At 35.2% G+C, this 14,920-nt stretch overlaps 1 protein-coding gene across 3 annotated transcripts in view; it reads left to right on the forward strand.

Moving 5' to 3' along the window:
* The window catches only part of LOC123685865 (hemicentin-1-like), a 318,649-nt gene that overhangs the window by 208,917 nt on the left and 94,812 nt on the right, over positions 1-14,920 (forward strand). The window lies entirely within an intron of this gene.

Raw genomic sequence — 14,920 nt, forward strand, 5'->3', positions numbered from 1 at the left:
ACACGTTTTGTGTGTTGCCTATACCATTGTACTCCTGCTCCTGATATACCTTCTCGATCTTATATGTTCCTGTTACAGATTCGTACACCAAATTCTTGATTTTTCTTTCGAATTTACCCATTTCACACACAAAAATCCAATCTTAACACAAAAATTCGTATCAGGAGCATATGATGAATAAGAAGGTATCCGGGTCGCTGACTCACTATAGGCAACCAATCATACACTGAAACGTTTTGTGTGTTGCCTATATCATTGTACTCCTGCTCCTGATATACCTTCTCGATCTTATATGTTCCTGTTACAAATTCGTACATCAAATTTTCGATTTTTCTTTCGAATTTACCCGTTTCACACACAAAAATCTCATTTAAACACAAAAATTCGTATCAGGAGCATATGATGAATGAGAAGGTATCCGGGTCGCTGACTCACTATAGGCAACCAATCATACACTGAAACGTTTTGTGTGTTGCCTATACCATTGTACTCCTGCTCCTGATATACCTTCTCGATCTTATATGTTCCTGTTACAAATTCGTACATCAAATTTTTGATTTTTCTTTCGAATTTACCCATTTCACACACAAAAATCCAATCTTAACACAAAAATTCGTATCAGGAGCATATGATGAATAAGAAGGTATCCGGGTCGCTGACTCACTATAGGCAACCAATCATACACTGAAACGTTTTGTGTGTTGCCTATACCATTGTACTCCTGCTCCTGATATACCTTCTCGATCTTATATGTTCCTGTTACAGATTCGTACATCAAATTTTTGATTTTTCTTTCGAATTTACCCATTTCACACACAAAAATCCAATCTCAACACAAAAATTCGTATCAGGAGCATATGATGAATAAGAAGGTATCCGGGTCGCTGACTCACTATAGGCAACCAATCATACACTGAAACGTTTTGTGTGTTGCCTATATCATTGTACTCCTGCTCCTGATATACCTTCTCGATCTTATATGTTCCTGTTACAAATTCGTACATCAAATTTTCGATTTTTCTTTCGAATTTACCCGTTTCACACACAAAAATCTCATTTAAACACAAAAATTCGTATCAGGAGCATATGATGAATGAGAAGGTATCCGGGTCGCTGACTCACTATAGGCAACCAATCATACACTGAAACGTTTTGTGTGTTGCCTATACCATTGTACTCCTGCTCCTGATATACCTTCTCGATCTTATATGTTCCTGTTACAAATTCGTACATCAAATTTTTGATTTTTCTTTCGAATTTACCCATTTCACACACAAAAATCCAATCTTAACACAAAAATTCGTATCAGGAGCATATGATGAATAAGAAGGTATCCGGGTCGCTGACTCACTATAGGCAACCAATCATACACTGAAACGTTTTGTGTGTTGCCTATACCATTGTACTCCTGCTCCTGATATACCTTCTCGATCTTATATGTTCCTGTTACAGATTCGTACATCAAATTTTTGATTTTTCTTTCGAATTTACCCATTTCACACACAAAAATCCAATCTTAACACAAAAATTCGTATCAGGAGCATATGATGAATAAGATGGTATCCGGGTCGCTGACTCACTATAGGCAACCAATCATACACTGAAACGTTTTGTGTGTTGCCTATACCATTGTACTCCTGCTCCTGATATACCTCCTCGATCTTATATGTTCCTGTTACAAATTCGTACATCAAATTTTCGATTTTTCTTTCGAATTTACCCGTTTCACACACAAAAATCTCATTTAAACACAAAAATTCGTATCAGGAACATATGATGAATAAGAAGGTATCCGGGTCGCTGACTCACTATAGGCAACCAATCATACACTGAAACGTTTTGTGTGTTGCCTATACCATTGTACTCCTGCTCCTGATATACCTTCTCGATCTCATATGTTCCTGTGACAAATTCGTACACCAAATTCTTGATTTTTCTTTCACACACAAAAATCACATCCGAATTTGAAAATTCATATCAGGATTTTTTTTTTTTTTCGATTTTCAGTAATAATTTTTCAATCGAGGGGAAATAATACATCTCATATCGTTCATCATTTATTAAATATTCATTATTACAATTATATTCATCATTACAATTGAGCGAAGTAAAATGAAAATATAACGAATATTTGATAATATTTATATTATTTATTATATATATAAATATTATAATATTTGAGAATATTTCAAATAAAAAAATTGTTTTTTTCAAAAATTGAACAGATAACTCCACTTTGATGACCAGCATTGAGCAATCTATATGCGAGTTTCCTGAAGAATTCTTCCAAATGATGGTCGACAATTCTGCAAAAAAAAAAGAACGGAATTATTGTGAGTTATTTTTTCCGTTTCAATTTGAAGTCTCCATCACTCTACTTGAAAGCGTATGAAAATTTCTATTACGACATTTTATTTTCACAATAATAGCTATATCAGATCAGTTCCCTTGAAATTCCGGTCTGTAGACGGTGAAAAACGCGAATTTTTTGGGTATATACACCCCTCAAAAGGTAATATCTGAATGTTTCAGCTCTTCCTTTGTCACACTGTGTAGAAGTGAGGGCATCTCCATTCTCTTTCATTGCTGAGATCTTTTATTACCCAATTTCCGTTTTCTCAGTAGCAGAATGAATGAATTAATGAAATTATTTCATTAAAAACGATGACACATTATTTTGAATGACCACGGATTAAAGAGCTTTGCGTAATGAAACGTGAATCAAGTGAATATTCTGTGAAAAAAAACTTTCACGAAATATGAATCGAATTCTAATGAAACAATTCAAATTTTAACAGGTAAATTTCGAAATTTCAAATTCCCTAGTTAGGCGTTTAGCAAGTCAACCGGAAATGCTCATAAGGTTAATCAAAGTGTTGACAATTATAAATATCTCTTTCGTTTGGTACGTCCACGAACGAAATGGATGAATAGTTTATTTTCAATGTACTTTCAAATGAGGCGCTGAAATTTTCGGCGTTTCAGACATTCTCCTGCTTTCCTTTTCTGGAATGTGAGGCACCCAAATGAGCTCTCAGAATAGTGAAAGAGCCAAGTTAAAAAAAATGACTACAAAGGGTTCTTTCTTAAACGCTCATAGATGTGGGATCAGACCATTTACCTCTGAGACAAGAGTTTCAGGAAAATTACGTGAAATTTCTGTGTCGCGATCAATGCGCTAATGTCTGAGGTGGTTATTCTTGTAGGATCTGCGGAGGATGAACGAGCCGGGACTAGAGTATATGGCCCCTCAATCCAATTATTGGTTTCCTGGTCACTCTAGGGTGCACGGTAACGAAATGACAAATCAGCTGGCGAGAAAAGACGGGTCAACTCCCTTTATAGGACCAGTGCCTTTCTTCATGTTAGGCATCAGTGGATGATAAGTGAGTGATCAGAAAAAAAGGAAACTTACTCACTAAACTAGGACTGAAGAAATTAACGGGAAATTATTCTTTAATTATCATCTACATGGAAAAGTTGATATTTGTTTCACTATTGTGAAGCCTTCCATTATACCTTTGTTCGTGGATTTAACACCTAGGAAGCTATTGGAGTTTATTGAAATTTAACTGCCCGACTGCTAAACAATGCGGGTCAGCTCAATAGATCTTTGGATCAGAGTGTTTGCGATGTTCATATTCCCTTATCCTACAATAAATATAAGCTTAATCTAATTTTCCTACAACTGCCATGGAAAGTAGCGTACTCAATATCAAAACTATGTATTGCTCAACAAAAGCCATTTTGAATTAAATTAGCTACATTACTTGAATTATTTAAATTTGTGCAGTTGTAGGAAAAGTATAGTGTGCAACATGCAACAATGATGAATAAAGATTGATTTGATTTGAAAAAAAAAAAAAAAATTGAAAAAACATGTGGAAAATTAGTATATTGTCCAACAAATGAAGAAAGTACAGCTTTCCTCACTAGTGTTGAAGAAAACAAACGAGTGGGAAAAGGACTTTTCCTAGAACTTCTATTAAAAATAGCGTATTCTTCATAGCTTACTCAATTTTGAAACTATGTATCGCTCATACTGTGAGAAATATTATTCCACACGGCACTTTGTTCCCACCTCGCTTGGTAGATCAATGAAATTGGGCTTTTGGAAAGTCGTTTCTATGGAAACGCAAGAAATGAACAGATACTGTCAACGACACTATTTTGAATTGAAAAGGTATATTACTCGAATTATTTAAATTTGTGCAGTTGTAGAAAAAGTATCGTGCGCAACATCTGGAGAAAGTCCTTTTCTCACTCGTTAGAAAAGTTGGACTTCCCCCCCTTTTTTCTCACTCGTGATAAAAGTTGGACTTTCCCCCCTTGTTGCACAATATACTATTCCTCCACCATGGAAAAGTCGACAAAAGAAACTTTAGGACTTTTAATATGTTGTTAAGGATACCCATTAGATAATCTATGACAGTTCTTAGCTTCACAAAATAATTCATTCATGTAAAAATTAGCTCTGATGGAATGACTGATAGCTATGATGAATGACAAGTAAAGTGTTCCATGTCAGAGTAGTAAGATCTTCCAGTATATGTGCATTGTCGGCAAGTTATAATTGGTTCGGTAAAGCAGATTAAATGGTTCGCCGCATTTAGATCTAGATTACTATGGGAATCCGGTATATCAATATAACTGTCAATGTTCGAGCTATAGGTCGGAAGGTGTCTGATAAACGGACGCCAGATGTGACGTGTTGACTGTCATATCAGTCAGAGTTAGGAGAGATGAAGAATTAGTGGTCGATCCAGGCGCAGACTGATCGGAGAGATTAATCGCAATAATTAACCCTTAACGCACTTATGTTGCCGCATGACTTGGCTCGGCTTTTTCGAGCAGAGCTTATGTCGAATAGTGATAGATGATGCTGCAGTCGAAAGATTGAATATGGGTTTACGATTTTGTCGATATGGAATTACACACTTCCTAAACGTAATGAGGGAGATTGCTGTGAGAAACATGAATTACTGCTGTGACGTATGGATAGCATTTCATTCCATCTGATCAATTCATAGTTAATGATATCTCGAGAAAATTGCTTCCTATTGATGTGTATTTATTAGTTCTGTTTTTGATTATCAATAAATCCAATACAATTTCAGATTTCATTTAATTTTTTCATAGACATAGGGGTAGGTTCCGTCCTTTTTTCCGAAATTCAAGGCTTTATTGTGAAAAAACTAGGTATACATTTATAACTAAAAGTATTTTCCATCGCTGGCCACTACTTTCTCCCATCTTTCGGGCAGCGTACGGATCCCGCATTGAAAAAAAGGACTTCCCATTTCAACGTTTCCATGTATGTCTTGACCATTTTCGCAATATGTGGTCGACAATTGTCATGCTGTGAAATCACTCTCTAATGTCTCTCGTTGTATTGCGGCCGTTCGTCTTTCAATGCTCGGCTCAAACGCATTAATTGCCTGTTATCTCTCGGCTTCAACTCGTACGGCACCCAATTTCCTTGTTTCTGAATCATTTTCATGACCTTCAGGTGTTTTGAAATTGCTTGTTGCGTCACTCCCTGATGATCCTGCAAATTCTTGTTGTGTTTGACTCGAGTCTTGATCAAGTAATGCCTCCAATTCTGCATCTTCGAAAACCTTGTCTCTTCCATCGCCATCTTCGACGTCAAAATCACCGTTCTTGAAGCGTTGAAACCACTCTCGGCACGATTTTTCACTAATAGCGGCCTCACCATAGGTATTTGAGATAATTCAATGAGCCTCAGCCGCAGATTACTCCATTTGATGACCGATTTAGTATTCCTTTCAAGATTAGAGAAAACCAGATGGCTACAATGCTTTGAAGAAAGTCAAAGCTGTCTGATTATGTTATAATTTTATTAATATTGAAATGAGTAAAAAAGCTTCTTCTGTTTATATTTATTTTGTATGATATAGTCAAAATTCGCTCAAGAAAACTTCTCAAGAAATTAATCACACGAAGAATTAATTATAATTCCATGAATGAAAACTTACTTTTTACCAAAAAGAACATTATGGGTGGAAAAGTATCCAAAGGGATTTGATCATGGAAAAATTCGTATAAATGATACATACGATGTCAGACTTTAAATGGACGATTTTTCACATAAAGAATATCCTATATAAAATTATTGGATTCTTTACTATTATTGATAGTTTTGCCGAACCAGCACTCTTATCAATCTGCAACATCAATATTAGGGGCAAATAATTCTTCCAATTGAACGATATTGCTTCCCACAAGCCAGATAGAATTTTTTGTGCATAGTCTGGATAAAATCGTATACCGATTGAAAAATTCTGGAATAATGATATTCTGACAATCTTGAACGGTCAAGGCATTTTCTATTCTTTTTAGGAACTCCAATATAAATTCCACGTGAATTCAACAAAGCATAACTTCTCGAATGTTCCAGCAACATAAACGTATATCAGTGAATTTCCATCAGGAACTAATGTCGCATTTTTTTGTTGACTGAAAGCTACATCAGATGCAAATTGGAAAGAGCTAATTGGCTTATAGTATTCAACTTTTCATTTAATAGACTTTCATTAAATATTTCGAACAATCCACTCATAGTTTAATGAAAGGAGCATTCCCTATTAATTTCGAAATTTTCATTTGTTGATACACATCAAATAACTCTGAAGCTAGACTCCTGTTTGAGTTCGAAATATATGATTTTTTCCATACTGAGTTTTATGATTAATTGATCCCTGCATTTCTACCGTGGGTTGGAAAAATAGAGAAAGTTCCAACAGATATGTAGGTATTTTTCAATTATTTCAGGGAATGATTGTATTCTGTTTCTAATTTGTCTGTCAGAATGACAGGCGGATTGAATATGATAGATATTTAGATGATATAGGTTGGACGTTAAAATAAGGCCGTATATTTGAATCTTATACCTCAAGGAGTCCTTACCGATTTTTGTGTGGCCTCTGAGATCTATTTATTCATTTATTTAACAGTTTGATTAGCTATATGTCATTGATTGCATTACCGTTATTGGAAATGTCTTAAAACTATGTATGTGTCAACAGAGTCGTGCAGGCCATTTAATTCTGAAACTTCATGTTCTATTGAATTATGAATCTCTCATTGAAGTCACCCTTTTTATATAGATAAATGCCATGTTTTTTTTTACGAAAACAGTTGACAATTCAACCGCTTCCACCTCTCTTGAATGATGCTAAAAAGGCGCGTTTTCAACAACTAAGAAATGGCCGTTTTCTCGTGGAGAAATTCTCAAGTACAAACTTCTGCGTTCACTTCCTAGTCCAGACATTTCCTTCAATATCTTGGAGAGCTATCGGTTGCGTTAAACGCTTCAATTCGTACAGTAATGGATATCTCAGCACCAAATCATGGATATATAGAATATTTCTCCATTGAGTGAAAAATTTATCTCACTCACGGCACAGCAAACAGAAAAATTTCAGTGGAAAACCATTTGAGTGCGGAAATTCATCCACCTGAAATAGGTTCGAAACACACTTCAGAATATGGAGGAAAATGGAAATCCTCCATACGTAATGAATAAAATATGTTGACATTAACGTACTCGAGTTGTCAATACCATCCGAAATCGAATAAGTAAAACTGCTCTGTTAGTAGCCATACAGATTGAATAATTATTTTCGAAGATTCGAAGAAAGGTTGAATAAACTTGTTTTCCTGAAGTAGGGTGGTGCTGCTGACTTAGTTTAATAGCATATTATTCCAGTATATGTTCCTCTATATATTCACAACGGTCCTGAATAGAGTTTTATTGATTCAACATCTTCAAATACATCATTGAAGAATGAATTTCTTTCTTATCTGAAAAAACGCTCGACGAAATTTGACAAAGGTCCTGGAATTGAACTATCGAATCGAATCACCTACCATGTTTTTCATGCAAACAGGAAATAACAAGTCTTCTACAATGTATTTGACATGTATTTTACATGCATTCATCAGGAACTAGTTTTGTTATACAACCTGAAGGAACTTTGAGGAATATTGAAATAAAACATATATTTTCATCTATAATAAACGGTTTTGATTAAATGTTCTCTTAACCGGAAACAATACTAAAACGAAATACTGAAATGAATTTATACTAACTGACAAAGAAACTGCAACACCCAGAAGGAGCTGTTTAAATTTCAATTTTTTTTTTGGTGAAACATCGATAGCAAGTAGTAAATAATTGAAATTTGAAGAAAAAAACGAAGGGTTCACAAATGTTTTTGATGAATTTGTTAATAATATGTTTGTCCACCGCGATTATCTTTACACTCTCCAACACGTCTCAGCATTGATGCAATAAGATGTTCTTTTTCTTCTTGAGGGATACTATCCCAAGCTTCCTGTACTTCATGTATCACAGCCGCCAAAGTCCGTGAGGGCTGGGGTAAATTTCCAAGCCTTCTACCCATGATGTCGATAACATGCTCTATGGGCGAAAGATCGGGGGATCTGGGCTGCCATGGCAAAAATTCACATGGATCGCTTTGGAAAAGTTTAAACTAACTCTGGCAACATGAGTTTGGGCATTATCTTGCTGGAATATTGGATTCTCGAGCCGGTGAAGGTAAGGGACAACATATGGCTCCACTATTTCTTGAAGGTAACACAGCGCTGTCATGTTACCTCGAATACTAAAGGTGACCTACTTGCTTGTGCAATAGCACCCCATACCATAACGACTACTGTCCGGCGTACATGATGCCCAACATCAGCATATCCTGGAACAGCTGCTTTGTTGTAAAATAAAAAAAGGTTGCGAAAAACAACTACAATATTTAAGTAAAAAAAATTGTTTACATGAAGAAACCTTCACGGTTTTTTTCTTCAAATTCAATCATTTACTCCTTGTTATACTATCTATGTTTTAAAATTTGAACAGCTCCTTCTTGGTGTTGCAGTTTCTTTGTCAGTTAGTATAGTTCTATGGAACTACATCGGATAATATTGAAGATCTTTCCTTTAAGTTATATAGTTCTCGATGCTTCTAGTGAGCACCGAATGTGGGACACGCTGTACAGCATCCCAGGAGTCATGGACCAAAATACATTAATTCACTCAGGAATTGGCTTTTCAATCAAACTGAAAATGTGAAAAAAAGTCCTAACAATCCGCTCTTTTGATCCAACCAACAACTTCCTGAGGCCCAACTGAAAATTCCACAATCTGCTCATTCTTTCCGTATTCAAAGGAACTTGATAGGTTATCAAAAATTCACATCGCAATCACCATAAAATATCAAATTCAGTTTGCTCCACCTTGCGTATATTCTGGAATGGTTCAACCGTTGATTTTCATTGTGGATATGCGGCCACCCTAGCACGCCATTAGAAATGTATACTTCAGGAATGGTGGAACGAAAAAGCAGAGGGATTTTTAGTGTTGGGCAATAAGATTTCGGTTATGGTAAATTTACAGCTTAATTGTATGGACTGAGCTATATAGCCCAGGAAGTGATGTATAATAAGAGAAGAAATTCAAAGGAGTACCTATAACATCAGCTCAAGAATTAGATACAGGGTGAGCCACGACTAGCAGCCTTATGCGTGCTCTTGAAAATTGGAAATTTCTTATTAGATTTTATCATTATCTTGCAGGAAACTATGTTTGATCAAACCTTCGAATCTGGCACTCCTATTCATACTTCACCCCATGTCCGAAAAAATGACCGTAGCAATAAATTTGATTCTCCCTTCATTGCAATATTCTATATGAAGGTACTGATATTTGTATTCCAGCCAGAGGTATCAATTAAATGATATTTTTTTATTGCTATTCGCATTCAATATTTGCAGGACTCGTCAATCGCATCGCTGGTTAGAACAAAGCGAAATTCAAATAGGTAATACTCTCTTAATGAACCTTTTGCAATCACAATTGTCACAATGATTAGCATTTCGGATTATTCAACTGAATGTCGAAAAATTTGCTTTTGCATTTTATTGACAGGTAAATACCTATGAATAAAATGTTTGATAGACCTCGTTCAAATGAACGATGTCTATTATTTCAATCACGCTGTTGGTACCTATACTGATGTTGTAGCAACCTCACTTTTATCCACAGAATCTATAGGAGTTTAACGAGCATTTCGACAACGATGTAGTCATATTTGGAAATTTAATTCACTGTAGCTTTTTGTTTCTGAAGATATCAACCTAGTTGTCGAAAACGAAAAAATTAATCAAAAATAAATAATCAATAAATTTAGATTCTTCTCATTTCGTCTATTTTGTCTGATCCTGCATAAAGCAAATAGTAACAGACTAGAATTTCCTTTCAAATATATTGCTGAATTTATCTCATTTCTAAAACAAAGATTGTTTATTTCTTGAGAAACCTAGGAGGGCTAATACTTTTGACGATATGTGTATTCATTCGATTCATTAGTTATTCTTTTGTATTGGATAGTTTTGAATAAGCCAATTTCTTCTTTTATTTCTAGGCAATGGGTATATGTCAAATCAGGTTTTATACATCTATATAATAATTTTTATTTATTAATTATAATATTCCAACATTGATAACTAGATCACCACGTTAATATTCGAGACATTTCAGAAATCTATCATCAAGAAATTGCCTTGGCAGCGACACGAAAAAAAATAACTCAATAGAGATCATTTTCAATTTTTAAAAATCTGACCGGCGCCAAATCAATGAGCTTTTTGCAGGTATATAAATCTCCGCTCTTATACCAGAGGATGTCCAAATACAGCATTGTTCATTAAGCTTCGACCCACATTTAGAGCTGTTCCACGTTCAAGTAAACTAGGCATTTATAGATTAGATTTCTGCATGCTTCGTGCTAAGCATCCGAATTTGCGAACTGGGCTGGCAGAACAAACACCATTAGGTAATTAGGTGATAATGGCTAACATGCATATTCATCATAGAATTTCGAAATTATCGAGTGTTCACATGACTTGAGATGAATTCGGGTAATTACAAATGGCAATGCCAATATTCATTAAGTTTGGTTAAGTTTTCAGGGAATCGAGAATGACGTCAAACATAGAGTGAATTGGCAGGGTTACGATGAATAGAAATGATATAATAATTGATTGCCGTTGGCACGGGCGTAGCCAGGAGGAGGGTTTTGGGAGTTCAAACCCCCCCCGAAATGTTAAAGATGTCAAAAAAACTTTTTTTTTTTTAAATCTCGAAAATATTTTTTAATGGAATTTGTAAAAAGTGAATGAAATTATCACTCTCAGTTCAATTAATTTGTAATGTGAAATTTGAATTAAATTACCTCTACGTAATCCGGTCAATTTGTGCTCACATGTGCCCCTCAAAGGAAAGTTATGGGATTTTTTCGATCGTATGTAACGGGTGTTTTTTTTTTCGAGGTATATAACTTTAAGTTGGCATTACTGTTCAAGATGGCGACCTATTTAACAGCTGTCAAGTGATTTATTCTCAGTTCGGTTTGGCAATTCATCACGAATAGACTTGAACAACGCTTGAAAATAGTGCAATTTTATTTCGAAAATAATGGTTCTGTGCGGAATATGTATCGCGCACTACTTCCATTAGCGATGAAGCGGCTACGTCAACAAACAAAACTGCCGCATTTGGAGTGAAGCTAATCCTCAAGTGTATGTCGAAACAGCGTTACATCCAGAAAAACTGACTGTTTGGTGCGCTTTATGGGCTGGTGGAATCATTGGTTCGTACTTCTTCAAAAACGATGATGGCCAGAACGTTACAGTCAATGATGATCGGTATAGAGCCATGATTACTAACTTTTTCATTCCTGAAACAACCATGATGTCCAGGAGCTGTGGTTCCAACAAGACGGCGCAACATGTCATACAGCTCGGGCCACAATCGATTTATTGGAAGACACGTTTGGTGACCGCCTAATTTCACGTTTTGGACCTGTGAATTGGCCTCCAAGATCTTGTGATTTAACACCGCTAGACTACTTTCTGTGGGGCTATGTAAATTCATTGGTCTATGCGGATAAGCCACAAACCCTTGACCATTTGGAAGACAACATTCGCCGTGTTATTGCCGATATACGGCCACAAATGTTGGAAAAGTCATCGAAAATTGGACGTCCAGATTGGACTACATTCGAGCCAGCCGTGGCGGTCATATGCCAGAAATCATATTTAAAATGTAATGCCACAAGATTATCTTGCGGATAAATAAAATTCATATCAATCGAATAATCCATCGTTGTTTTATTGCAATTTAAAGTTCTATAGCTCTAAAAAAAAACACCCTTTATTTTTTTAGGTTCTGAATCCGAATCTGAGATTTAGCACCAAAATTCTGTGACGGAACATTAAAAAAAAATACAAAAAAAATTTAATCTTCTGACGTTTTCTTCCATAAAGTTTTTTGTCCGAAAAACCTGGCTCAAACGATAGTTCAAAATTGGCGTATTATATCTATCTCTGCTAAAACTCAGTTGATGAGGTAGTTTTAATTTCTTCGATTTATTATCTCTGTTTCTGGGGTACAGAATTCGAATCTGAAGTTTGCCACCAAAATTTCATGATAAAACATTGAAAAAAATGCAAAAAAGGTAATAACTATCATTTTTTACCGGTTTTTTGCATATAAACTTTCTACTCATAAATTTGAATTTGAGTACTCTGTTGTATAAATACTAAATTTCCTGAATATATTTATAGGAATCGATGTGAAGAAATAAACTAAATTTCAAAAAGTGATTTTGAAAATGCTTTTTTTCTCAAAACATACTTGAGAAATAAAACTAGTGAAAATAGACTGAATGGGTTGGCTCTTTTAAAGTTGATATATTTAAGAAGAAAAACATAAGATTTTTTTTATAATATGTAAAACCCCCCCCCGAAACTGAAACCTGGCTACGCCCGTGGCCGTTGGTGTCATGTTAAAATTGAAACATCATATTCTGCTCAGATGATTCTGGTTATCGTGGAAATCGCCTTTTGACCTTCGATAGTCAATTTTCTGAGTGTTTAAAAACTTGATTATTCCAAGCAATTCATATCCATCTTTACGTTTTTTGTCATATTTTCCTATGGATCCATGCATGACATTTTCCATTACGAAAATGCGACTGTCAATTTCCAATACCACACATTTAATTATGTGGCCTCTCTAGGCTTCAAGCTGCTAAATTAATCATCTCCCTTCGTATTCTTCATTTTATAGACTGTCCGTAGCAGTTGTATAAATAAAATAAGTCTAAGATGTAAACAGTTCGCCGTCCTACAAAAGCTATACTGTTATTTCCGTAAACCCCCAACGTTCTCAATATGTACGATGAAGAATAAGGGAGAAAAGTTTCTTGGTATTACATCCCAAGCCACTTTGATATATTGATGTAATATACCAATTGACAATTCGTTTGACAGTTCAAAAGTTTCTAAATGATTAAACTCAATGGATCCTCATGAAAATTTCTCATCGAGAAGTTTTCAGAACTGAAATCAATTATGTATAACCTGGTTATTGAAAACTGGTATTGCAATCTTTGTCTTCGATAATAACTACATAACTTTTATTATTCCCACAAATTGATATACAGGATGTTCCTAAATAAAAGGTACAAACGAAAATAACATGAACATGGGCTCGCATACTTATTGTTTTCGAGTGTTGAAGTTTGGTTCTTATTTTCCATTCTTTTCTCATAGCACCTTTCCTTTACAAGAAATTTAACTTGAATTTGGCATATATATTTCAATCTAAAGTTTTCATCACGTGATAAGCTAATTTTCAATGCAAATCTAGAGGGTGATATTATTTCTGGAACAGTGCCCATTTTTTTCCTCCAGGCCTTTTTTTTGGTGGACAACTGGTAGTTTAGAAAAATTCAAAAAGGAACTTTGGTTCAGTACTATACAATTCGGTTTTTTGTAGTTTTGTTGTACCTGCTACTGGTTTCGAGGGAAAAATTTCAAACAATTCTCTAGTAAGCCTTAGGAAAATCCAAAATTATTATAAAGATCCAATAGATTAGCTGTGATCAATAAATTAATTATAAGTTTAAGTTCTTATTTATGCAATCTGTAGCGAAGATTAATAAAGAATTCATGAACTGGTATTATTATCACAAAAAAAGGACTACAAGAAACACCCTGTATGTCGGAAACAAAGCGTTTTCGGGCCCATGTTTATGGGACTTGTTTTCTTAAAATCCAAGATAGCTCATACTTTTATTTGTTCATCCTATTACCCTGTATTTGTTGCGGGAACAATGGAGACACATCTATTAGAAAAAGAGCTAGAAAATATTCATGAAACTGGCGCAATAGTTGATTTATTGAAGAACTAGATTTAGTGTATCCTTGAATAACGAAAACAGATTACAGACTATCTCGAAAGAAAAATCGTTCTTATGTTTTCAAAATAATTGAATTGTTCGGAACAATTATAAATTGCAGCAGTGGTGACTTTCCGAAAAGAAGATGGAAAAATTCACCGCAATATGCTGGGACCCAGCAGCCCTGGTGGCCCTCTTGATGAAGTATGTTATAAACTTCCCTGACCTAAGTATGAACAAAACAAGCTCCGAGATTCCTAAGTTCATCAGACATTCAACTTTCCCTTGGAGTATCCCGCAAAATACAAAGTTCAGTGTATGATTTCCCTTTGAAGCTGTTATCAAATCCCTCTTCGACAGTTCAAAACTCCAGTACCGCCGATCTCTACTAAGAATGGGGCAAGTACAGACCTATGCGTTAATTAAATCGGGTTAACGAAATACCCGGTAGTTGCACACTCTGTGTACGTTGAAATAATCGAGACGAGCTTGTAAAACTCATGAACCCAATCTGATAATACCGTAGCAAATAGGAACTTGTTCACCTTCATTTTCGACGAGTTGGTTCTTGTTAGATCGTGCTTCGATTTTGAATTATCAGAGGTTCTCCTCTCAATTTACTGTTATTCGTAGGCACGT

The sequence above is a fragment of the Harmonia axyridis genome, chromosome X, assembly GCF_914767665.1.
Source record: "Harmonia axyridis chromosome X, icHarAxyr1.1, whole genome shotgun sequence".
NCBI lineage: Eukaryota > Metazoa > Arthropoda > Insecta > Coleoptera > Coccinellidae > Harmonia > Harmonia axyridis.